Source organism: Anabrus simplex, chromosome 8 (genome assembly GCF_040414725.1).
Source record: "Anabrus simplex isolate iqAnaSimp1 chromosome 8, ASM4041472v1, whole genome shotgun sequence".
NCBI lineage: Eukaryota > Metazoa > Arthropoda > Insecta > Orthoptera > Tettigoniidae > Anabrus > Anabrus simplex.
Window position 1 is genome coordinate 114,045,608 of NC_090272.1, and position 12,312 is coordinate 114,057,919.

General features: G+C 35.2%; 1 long non-coding RNA gene across 1 annotated transcript; it reads right to left on the bottom strand.

Moving 5' to 3' along the window:
- Window positions 1-1,342: 1,342 nt before the first annotated feature.
- Window positions 1,343-12,029, bottom strand: LOC136879180 (uncharacterized). The gene is made up of 3 exons (XR_010860907.2): window positions 11,254-12,029; window positions 7,666-7,731; window positions 1,343-2,652 (listed from the first exon to the last, which is right to left on the bottom strand). It is a non-coding gene; the product is annotated as an uncharacterized lncRNA (long non-coding RNA).
- Window positions 12,030-12,312: the final 283 nt, after the last annotated feature.

Consider the following 12,312-nt stretch of genomic DNA (forward strand, 5'->3'; position numbering starts at 1 on the left):
ACCTAAGAACCTGGAGATGACTAGAGTGATATACTGCAAATTCAACTGAGGCAGGGTTTCCGGATTCCAATTTATGTAACCCTAGTGTCGTTAAGTCAAATATGATTACAGTTATACTAATTTCAATTTCCTTTGCCATGACGTCCATTGCGGGTTCGCTGAATTCATTCTAGGTGGAAGAAACATTTCATTCTAAATTCTGAAAGTACTTTTTTAACAAATACCAAATTCCTTATTTTTTAAATATGTTCATCTAAAAATATATGATGTCTGAAAGAAGACGTATTTCACTCTGTATTTTTTCATTGTATGTTGCATACCACATAATTTTGCATTTTAGAACATTACGTTCCTTCATTAAATACGTAATAAAAACTAAAAGTGAATGAATTTGGATCGCATTTTTGCCGGCATTTAGGTCCTTTTCTGTTGATATTTTTAGATCTTTTTACAGGTCTATATTAGACAATTTATACTTCAGCTTCTGAGCCCTAGTTATAAGCAACTACAGTATTGTAAAATTCAACTATACTCATAATTATCAAGAATGTAAATAAATGAAATTCAACAGAGTATGAAGTGAACATTATTTTCGACCTTTTACGACAAAAAAATGACTTCGTTAGTGGTGGACGAGACGCATTGAGAAAGGAGGAGTACAGATGCGGCTTCCTGACATTTGAGGTCTTGCCTCAATCATTCCGGTCTTCGAGATCTTGGCGTACCATCGCATCCAGTTGAGTAAGCCTTACCTTGTCTGCTGTCTAATTGGAAGTCGGCGAAAGGCGTTTCTCTCACGGCCAGCTCTGTTTGCTGCTCCACGGTCAGATCGGACCCCTCACTCTGCATTCACGATTCCCTCGCCCCCCCCCCCCAACTCCGCCTTCCCCTTAGAGTAAAATATCCAGCGTTGTTATATCAAAGCATAACAGACTGAGCATGGAATTACCATAGTAATCATACTCGGAATTACAACACTAAAACTTCGAGATAGCAGGCAGAAACATGAGTGCATATTTCAGTTTTTGAGTTTCCACATTACCAAAATGTATGATACAGCAGCCGTATCCATATTTTGGATTCGGATTTGGAGACGAGAGCTCTATCTGAGATACCGAGCAATAGCAAAGAAACTTCGTAAACTGAAAGAATAAAACCATTATTCAAAGACCCCATAGTTCTAATTCTATGTAAAATGCTCAGCGAATGGTCGAAGAAGGTGTTATAATATACATGGAAAGTGATTTTTCCCATCAATGACAGGTAATATAAGTTGTAAATAAATAAATAAATAAATAAATAAATAAATAAATAAATAAATAAATAAATAAATAAATAAATATTTCATATAAACACAGGTTTAATTTTCTTCAAATAAATAAATTAATAAATATGCTGTACAAAGGATGCATATTGCATAATCAGACTTATTTACAATATTTGGATCCGTAATAAAAGCATAGTTTTCTCAATATTCGTATATAAGATACACTTTGGTTTTTAATTGATTAGAACATAGACACATTTACAAATAAGTAAATTCAACCAAACGACTAATACTTGCAGTATTATTGGTCTCTATGAAACACTTGTTTTAGGAATGTTCGCCTGAAAAAAAAGCGGAACATTAGCAAACAACACATGTTCGTATAATATTCTTGAATCATTACTGCCATAATGTCGTCTACATAATATGAGGAAGCTCATTTCCTCAGCTATTACAGGGACTTTGGTTGAACTTCCTACTCATCCTTCTGAGGTTCTCCATTATTCACCTTGTGAATTATTAACATTATGCAAACAATTCTTTGATAATCCTAAATTAAAGAATAAATAATCATGTGTTAAACTTGCACAGTTTCAAGTTTCTTAATAATATTTTGACGTATTATCGTTACTAAACTGTAATATTTTGAAAATGCAACTTTCTCTCTATAAATGTCTTAAAAAAGTACTATAAGATGAAAATTATAACATCCTTTCTTACAAAAAATCTTAAATCTTTCGGAACAACATAGTTTGAATTTGACCATTGATAAAATGTTTGTGCTACAGAATTTATTTCAGTAAGTACAAATATTAGCATTTTAATACCCTTGTGTGTATTGCTCTTAATCTGGTATTTAGAAGCAAGACATGGGTTAAATTCATTTTGAATATATGTGGATTTCATAAAATCTTATTTTCTTTCCATCTAGAGACAAAATCATTTTGTGGCAACAAAAATTTGGTACATATATTGAACTAATAATTTAATATCTGTGACAGTTATACATAAATATGTCACCGGAATAAGATAAAGCATGAAGCCGATACGAAGGCAAATCATCTTTTCTTTGCTGTCTTAACATTATTGCCACTAAGAAATACTTAACAAGACGATTATTCCACAGTAGATTTCAGACTAATAACTCAAGTTGCCTTTTCAAATCTCATACGATAGGCTTTCCAGAAGAAGCTCAGAACGATTAATTATAAACTGTCTATAATAGACTGATAAATAAATATTAATTATAAAGACTCTTAAGTACATAAATACGAAGAAATGAGCAATATATCTTTGGTGTCGAAGAATATCTTTGGGATTCGTAACTCCGGTCTCTCATCTTAAAACGGTCCAGTTTCACGTCAGCTTCGTTCCAATGTCACTTTCTGTAACAAAGAAGAAAAGAAACATATTAAGAACGGTGCCCTGCACTTTTAACTTATTTAGTCATGTAGGTGAGGTAATACAAGGAACAATGGAAGTTTAGGGGATCTTCCTCAATAAAAAAAAACAACAAAAAAATCACTTTATACGTCTTAAAATTCACTTTCTAGTGCATTAATTTTATGAACACCTTTCCACCAGTTCGATCAGAAACGACTTTACCAATGGTGTAACTTAAATACATCCAGCAGAAATACTCCTATTTTCATATTTATAGCTATAAAATCATGCTCAGTCAAATGGCCTGCAGTTATTGGAGTACCACGTGAACAAGGTAACGAGTTCGTCAACCGTATTGCTCGGGTTTCATGACCAGACTGATGAATGAATACTGTCAAAACAGATTTTTCACTTTCCTTTCAAAATTATGTATTAAAATTTGTCTCCCAAAGTATAATAATGTCATTGGCTTTACGTCCTACTAACTACTTTTACGGTTTTCGGAGACGCTGAGGTGCCAGAATTTAGTACCACAGGAGTGCTTTTACGAGCCAGTAAATCTATCGACTCAAGGCTGACGTATTTGAGCACCCCCAAATACAACCGGACTGAGGCAGGATCGAACCTGTCAAGGTGGGGTCAGAAGGCCAGCACCTCAGCCGTCTGAGCCACTCAGCCCGGCCCCAAAGAATTAATTATAAAGTAATATACTTTTCCAGCAAGGTAAATACTGGCATTTTCTTTCCCTGTACCAAAATAGGCCCAAAATGATTCAGTTGACAATATTTTAAAGGTAAGAAAATGTAAATTATTGACGGTTCCAAATCAATAAAACTGGTTGAGTCAAATTGTGTGCATATGATAGCGTAAATTGTAAATTTTGTCCGCCTCTGTGGTGTAGTGGTTAGCGTGATTAGCTGCCACCCCCGGAGACCCGGGTTCGATTCCCGGCTCTGCCACGAAATTTGAAAAGTGGTATGAGGGCTGGAACGGGATCCACTCAGCCTCGGGAGGTCAACTGAGTAGAGGTGGGTTCGATTCCCACCTCAGCCATTCTGGAAGTGGTTTTCCGTGGTTTCCCACTTCTCCTCCAGGCGAATGCCGGGATCGTACCTCACATAAGGCCACGGCCGCTTCCTTCCCTCTTCCTTGCCTATACCATCCAATCTTCCCATCCCTCCACAAGGCCCCTGTTCAGCATAGCAGGTGAGGCCGCCTGGGCGAGGTACTGGGCACCCTTCCCAGTTGTATCCCCCGAGCAAGAGTCTGAAGCTCCAGGACACTGCCCTTGAGGCGGTAGAGGCGGGATCCCTCGCTGTGTCCGAGGGAAAAGCCGACCCTGAAGGGTAAACAGATGATGATGATGATGATGATGATGATGATGATGAAATTGGAAACTTTGATACTGCTTCATAATATAGGCCTACCTTCTGAAAAGAAATTGTGTGCATTTTTTTTTTTTACATAATCTGAAATTTTAGAAAAGTGCATTAACATTTCTTGGTCTTTATTTCTTAATCAATAGGATCGAAAAAAATTAAAAGCGATGTTTTGTGTGTGTCTAATTTCGTAAATCACCTTCAAAATAATTAATGTTTGAGTAGGTTTTAATGTCCATTCAACAGTGGCATGAATTAAGAAAATGGAGAGAGAATATCCGATAAAAAACGAGAATTCAGTCTTGAAAGATGTATTTACCTTCTCAAGCCATAAACCAAAAGGTTTAAATGGTCACAAGAGTGAAAAAATAACTATGTTCGTTGAAAGAGTCGATAGGAAAAGTAAAATACAAAAATCTAATAAGTTTAAGGTAGTTGCACGTAGTATGGGAAGGTGTATGAATGAAAATCTGGAGGATATTCTGAATATTTTAACCCAATAAGGCCCAATATGCCGTTTTGAAGACAACGCGTTAATAATAATATTAATTAAAAAATAATATAAAAACAAGAAATATTGTGGTCTCAATAAGAGTATTATTTAACCGAATTGCTCGAGTGTGTTCAATTAGTGATAAATACGGTGTTCGTAATTTATTCGTCGACTCATCAGCTGGCTGGTGTCTTCACAATACCCTGATCCATCTTCCATACTTCCAGTACAACAGATCTAGTTGTTGTTCTCACGTTAACGTTCTTTTAAATGACTCTTATTTTCTCACATGAATAATATGTTCCAAAGAGAGCCATTCTGACAAAAAATAATGTTGATTTTCATTAGGTAAAATGAATATTACTTCTCTTAGAGTCATTATTTGAGGACGGTTCATATCAGACGAAATTGTATATTATTTCATATTCCTTCATAAAAAATTAAATACATAGTAAAATAATAACGGTAAATAATATCAATAATAATAAAATAATAAGATATTTATTCAAGATCCGAGAATTGTAGGTAGATTTTATGGAATGGAGATTTCAGTACACAATGCGACTAATTGGTGCTAAATCGTACTCAAGTGTATAAATGGGAAATGTTCATGAAATTTGTGAACTGATTGCAGGTATTATTTCTCGCAAGTAGTACCTAGGTTTTATTTAAATTGTGTAAAGTTCTTTGTTTGATTACTGGATATGCTTTATTGCATGTGCTTCTTTAAAAGGTAATGTTAAGTAATTGAATCAGCTTTCAATATAAAGGCGCAAAGTGATTCTTGGTTACATGTTCAAACATATTTTAAGGCAAGTTATTCAGGTATATAGGATTTAAGTTTCTATATGTCCGCCTCTGTGATGTAGTGGTTAATGTGATTGGCTGCCCCCCCCCCCCTTCCTGGCTCTGCCACGAAATTTGAAAAGTGATACGAGGGCTGGAACGCGGTCCATTCAGCCTCGGGAGGTCAACTGAATATAGGGGTTTCGATTCCCACCTCAGCCATCCTCGAAGTGGTTTTCCGTGATTTCCCACTTCTCCTCCTGGCAAATGCCAGGATGGTTCCTTAATAAGTTCAGGCCACAGAATAGCAGGTGAGGCCACCTGGGCGAGGTACTTGTCCTTCTCCCCTGACCCAAAGTCTCACGTTCCAGGACACTGCCCTTGAGATGGTAAAGGTGGGATCCCTCGCTGAGTCCGAGAGAAAAACCAACCCTGGAGGGTAAACGGATTAAGAAAGAAAGAAAGTTCATATATTTGGTATTTTGTACTGAAACAAATTCACAATTTTGACTGAGTATGAGAAATGGAAAATGGTATTGCCATTTTTGCCTCACTGGAGGTTACATCAACAGTTACATCAATTGTACGAAATGTTTAAGGATATCTGTAACATTTCCGTGACTATTAAAAATGTTTCTAAATTATGAAACTTTTTTTAACTCGGTCATCTCTAAAGTTCTGTGTTGGTATTTATCAATGTGAGGTCTTCAATTTGGGTTATTATGCAATGTCCTCAGTTCGTTATTGTACGAAGGACAGGTTCATTTACATGGCTGCAAAAATATTGAGTTATATCTAAAATTGTAGTTAATGTAAATATGGTTGTACAGAATGCTCTAAAGCAAGTTTTTCCGTGATAACACTGAAGTGCAGGATAATAATAATAATAATAATAATAATAATAATAATAATAATAATAATAATAATAATAATAATAATAATAATAATAATAATAATAATAATAATAATAATAATAATAATAATACAATGTTGAGGCATACACAAATTGATTTACAAGAGGTTAATATTGGGGAAGTATTTAGCCTTCAAATATTCATATGCTGCCAACATATCTCTGATATATTACGGTTCAAACGGATAGTTTGACCTTAATTTATATTCTTAAGAAGGAGAAATGATTATAGAAAAAATGTCCTAGTAATGCTTATTTTAGTTCGAAGTTTCAGTTCAACTTAAAATGGAAGAAAGACCTTGAAACATGAACTGCATTCTTTGTAAATCAGGCCATTGCCACGCAAATGTGACCTAGAGGAAGAGCGTACACACACACACACACACACACACACACACACACACACACACACACACACACACACACACACACACACACACACACACACACACACACACACAGAATTGTTATAACCTAAATTCGTCAAAGCTTTACTGCGGAGGACAGTGAATCTTACGTAAGGCACTCTGATTCGTTCATGGCAATGTGAAGGCTGAGGTTAAAAGCAAATAATTGGACCTTGCAAATTTGCGCAGGATTTTTCCTTCCTCATTCAAAGGATAACTTTAAAATTACACTGTCACGTGTTTAGGAAAATAATTTTTTAAAGGTTTGAACTACGTGCTTTACCCGATTTAATAAAAATATATTGTTCAAACCTTCGTCTATAACTGATATTTCAGTTACTCTGCCATTATCTACAGTTTAATAGGTATTTTAAGGACAGTTCATAGCATTTAAATGTCCAGAAAAATTGTCTTCTGTTTTCTTATATTTTTGACATTTTCCTGTATATACTCTAGGCCTACTTCTTGTGAAGTAATTCTTTTTTTGATTATTAATTGAAACATTGTGAGATCGTTCTCAGAACTAAAATTACTTCAGTTTGCTCTAGTTTTTGAAAAGGATTAGATAGCATGCATTTTGATTTGGTGTAATTAAACTGACAAATTATGCGATTTTGTTCGGAAATGTATAGAATTTATTAAAATATTACTGAAAACGTTCTCTTTGACAACATTCCCACTGTCGTCACATGCATATGGAATTCCGTGAGTCTGAAACGTCGCTGCAAGTCCAAGGTGGAATTTATCCAGGTTGGACTTACCCAAGTTAAACACCTAGTCCTCAAATAGTCAGGATTGATTACGAAAATAATACTTTTTGTGCATTGGACGGCTAAGTGATAAACACCTTAGAACACCAGGAAAGGTCCAGCATGTTTTCTAAACGAACTTCCTAAATCTTCGAAGGATGTTAGCAGAAGAAATTGTGTGAATACCATATTCTCAGACGAGATATGGAATACAGTTCGTTGGATTCCGAGAACGTTTGGATCTAATGTTAAAGTGTAGAATGTTGTAATACAAGAAAATCAACTCACCTCATTAACAGCGATTTCTTTTAGCCTCAAAGCCACCGGTAATCACCTTGAACCGCGTGAACGTTCCTGAAACAAGGCAAGATAAACAGTTTAGAGAATGTTACTGAATTTGATACCATGAAGAGATCTAACATTATTATTATTATTATTATTATTATTATTATTATTATTATTATTATTATTATTATTATTTTATTATTATTAGCGTATTCTCCCAATAATGGAAGACGTTAAGCAAACAACTCAATCAAGCTTTCTTTGGGTTCTTCTTGTTCTTCCAATAGGCTTTCATTCTCTCTGAGAAGGCTTGTTTACGTTCTTCCGACCATTTCGGTCTGCACTGTTTTTGCTTTGGTTGCTCTGATGTAACTTCCCACTTGTTGACTTTGTGTCTGAAGGTGTCTCTTTCTAAAATGTCTGTTGCACATATGTTTGCGTTTTTGAGGTCCTTTCGAAGTTCATCCAGCCAAGGTGTTGAATTCTTAAGTGAGCTAACATAATTTAATATTCTTTTTGACAGTCGATTTTCTGGTAATCTTGTGAGGTGTCCAAAGAATTTCATTCGTCTTTTCTTAATGTCAATTTCAATGTTTGAAACTTTTTCTGTTGTTTTGATTGATTGTAGCCTGTAACCATCTTGGGTATATCTTGCTCCTAGGATTTTCCTGATGATCTTCCTCTCTTGCTTTTTTATTTCTTCTAATTCTTGTTTACTGTTAAGTGACAATGTTTCACTTGCGTAAAGGACTGTTGGTTTTATGACTGTGTTGTAATGCCGAATTTTTGTCTGTCTTGACATGCATTTTTTGTTGTAGATGTCTTGAACTAACCCTAATGCCTTCTTGACTTTTTGGAGACGGTTTTGCTGTGAGATCTTCTCAAGGCCTGTCGGTTCGATGAATTCTCCGAGGTATTTAAAGTACGAGACCCGGTCGATTTTACCGTATTTTGTTCTCAGGCTCGTGATATCTGTCTTTGAACAGAAGAATTTAGTTTTCTCAAATGAAATCTGTAGTCCCACTTTTTCTGCAGATTCCTTAAGTATCTCAAGCTGCTTGATGGCAGTCTCCTCATCCTCTGTTAAAATCGCCAGATCATCCGCAAATGCAAGGTATGGTACGTAGAGGTTGTTTTTGGGAAAGCCCAATCGGATCGGTTTCCAAGATTCATGTTTCTTGAGTTCCTTCTCCCATTCTTCCATAACCTTGTCTAGGACGACGTTGAACAGAATTATTATTATTATTATTATTATTATTATTATTATTATTATTATTATTATTATTATTATTATTATTATTATTATTATTATTATTATTGTTTTTGTTGTTATTGTTGTTGTTGAATGGTACTGACACAGTCTTCGGAAAGAAGTGCAAGATGAAAATATAATATATCAAAGAAAGTAATGGAATATAGTTAAATAAATTTCAGGTGATACAGGAACTATTAGATTAGGAAATTGCGTTTAGAGGAAGTTGATAGATATTGTTACTTGAGTAGTAGAATAATTAACAATGGCAGAAGTAAGAAGGACATAAAATACAAATAAGGAAGTATTTTCTTTAAAAAAAAGATATTTTATCACTTTAAACTAAAAAATCTTATTATAATTTGTATTTGAAGACGTTTCTGTGAAGTTTCGTATTGCATAGAAGAGAAATATGGACAATAACTAGCGCAGCAATAAAGTAAATAGAAGCCTTTGACATGTAGTGTCACTCGAGAATACTGAAACTGAGATGGGTAGTTCGAATTTGACTTAGTGAGAAGAGAATGATTTGGCGAAATTTGAGTAGAAGAAAAGATACGTTGATTGTACACGCCCTGAGCCACCCAGGATTTGATTAGTTAGTTTTTGAAGGGATAAAGAGTGGTAACAAAAAGCTAGAAGAGGAGGATCACTGCATGAACATTACAAACAGGTTAGAATAATTTACGATGCAGTAGAAATGTTAGCACAGGATAGGGTGACATGGACAGCTACATTAAATCAGTGTATGGGCCGATGACACAAACAAATTCAAATTATTACTATTATTATTATTATTATTATTATTATTATTATTATTATTATTATTATTATTATTATTATTATTATTATTATTATTATTATTATTATTATTATTATCTGCCGCAGAAGCAAAATAAACCCAAGATGAAACAGGCGACCATTAAAATTGCCCAGTTCCTTTGTTTAAATTAACATTTTGAAATTTTATTACAGGCCATTAAATTTTGATTCATACTGTGTAAAATTGGCAACGATTTGCTACAAATCGCGTTAAATAGTGATATGTGGTCTAATAATAATAATAATAATAATAACAATAATAACAATAATAATAATAATAATAATAATAATAATAATGAAAATCCACAGCCTATTTCCAGTCAATGACCGGGTCAGGGAGGGAATGAATGAAGCCCCCATCCACTGCCGAGGATAAGAAATGCGCCGGCTGCCGAAGCCTGTTGCACTCCTCTGGGGCAAACATTAATGAATGATCGATGAAATGAAATGTTATTGGCGAGTGTTGCTGGAATGAAATATGACAGGGAAAACCGGAGTATCCGGAGAAAAACCTGTCCCGCCTCCGCTTTGTCCAGCACAAATCTCACATGGAATGACCGGGATTTGAACCACGGAAACCAGCGGTGAGAGGCCGGCGGGCTGCCGCCTGAGCCACGGAGGATACAATAATAATAATAATAATAATAATAATAATAATAATAATAATAATAATAATAATAATAATTTCTGAAATCTCTCTAAATACACTGTCGAGCTTCGGTATAGCATGTGCAGCACGTACAGAATGCAAGTGGTAGTATGTGCGTCATAGTCTCTTGTATTTTAGTATGAAAAACGCCTTTGGTATGCTAAATATACCTCACGCTATCCTGAGGCACTATAATTTGCATAAATTAGAATCGACTCAACATTTAAAAAACACAGCCCATAATCCTGACCTTGGTTTCTACTGCTATGCATTCTGGAGCGTCCAGCCTTGCAAGTAAAGATTATTTATACTTTAGTTACGAATAAGTAAATAAAAACGATAGGTATTTAATGGCCACGTGCCTGTAATGTAATCGTTATCGTAAAACAATAATTTGTCTCTCTTTCTTAGTTTCTCGCATATTTGTTTTACTGACACGCATACTTGTTTACAAAATCTACAAAATAAATAAATTACAGATAAACACATTTGTTTACAAACTGCGCAATTTCTTGCAACTAAATCGTGATCGTAAGTAATTAAGTTTCTTTATATTTGTTTTCGTTCTCTATTTGCCTATACTGGTGAATTATGCAATTCGATAAGGTCATTAAAATGCCAGAGTAAATCAGGGGTTAAAATTTATAATTGGTATAAGTGAATTGGCAGAAAATCGTAACAAGGTTTTGATATTTAATTCCAAATTTGTTATAATTCTCAATAGTTCGAAGCATGAAGGAAAATAACACATTAGCGGTTAATATACCAATTCACTGAAATTTGTCAAATTCAAAGAAAACAAATATGTCCTTAACTGAAATGGATATTATTATAATTATAATAATAAGTTTCGAAGTTGTTGACTTACCGGTCATTGGTTTCAGAGCCTCCTCCAGGTCTCAGCGTACTGATGGACAGTGATGGAAGTATTGTTGCTATTTTGCTGCTTTCAAATTTGTAGCTGTGAAACCGGCCTCCTTCCTCCTCCTCTTCTTCTTCTTCTTCGTTACAGCCATCTTACATATTTCTCATTCGTTCCCTTTTTCATCTTTCTCTAATCATGTTGACTACACTATACAAAATCTATTGTACAAAAAATTATTGTGCGATTATTGTGTAGTAGCAGGAATGCGAGGAGAACTAGCAGTAGGATATCAAGAACTTCCAATAAAAAAGACTTGAGGCAAGGAACATAGGACATAATGAAGCTGCAGATGTCGCACATAATTGAAATTAAGACGCTCATTGCCTTTCATTTTCCTCCCCCTGGTCCAATTTTTCGTCGATCACCTCCACTGTTGTTGCAGTTGCTACTCTTCCACGAAGAAAATGAAGAGGAGCAAGAATTCGATGAACTTCCGCCGTATTTATTGACTTTCCTGCTCGAATCAGGACACAGAAATTTGTCAATCACTTGACGGATTGTTGAATGTTTACGTTCCAATGGATTTGGATACATTTTGTGCTTGTTTAATTTGAAAGAATGCAATTGAATAACTTCCTGTTCTCAGTGATGATACTCGTGCACGATGTAAATAGAATAATTAGGTTATGTTTTGACGTCGCGCGTTGAAAACAAAACACGCACTCGAACCGAACACTTAACTGCTCGGTAGACTGCTGTCTGGAGAATGGTGAACAACCACTTGTCCTGTCTTTATATACCAGTTTGCTTCCCAAGTAAACGAACGCATGCGAAAGATGGGCAGGAGTGGAGAGGACAGAGGAGAGCTTGACGTCATCGACCTTGTGCATGCCGGTTATCCAATGGGCAAGTCGCCTGGCCTTGACGTCATGAAGGATCACATACAACGTGTCTCCGTATCAACCACACGAACGGGAGGTAAAGGGGAGGAATATAATTATGATTGTCTTCTTATTCTCAGCATTTCCAAGCACTTGGAATCCCCCAACAAAGCAAGCGTGT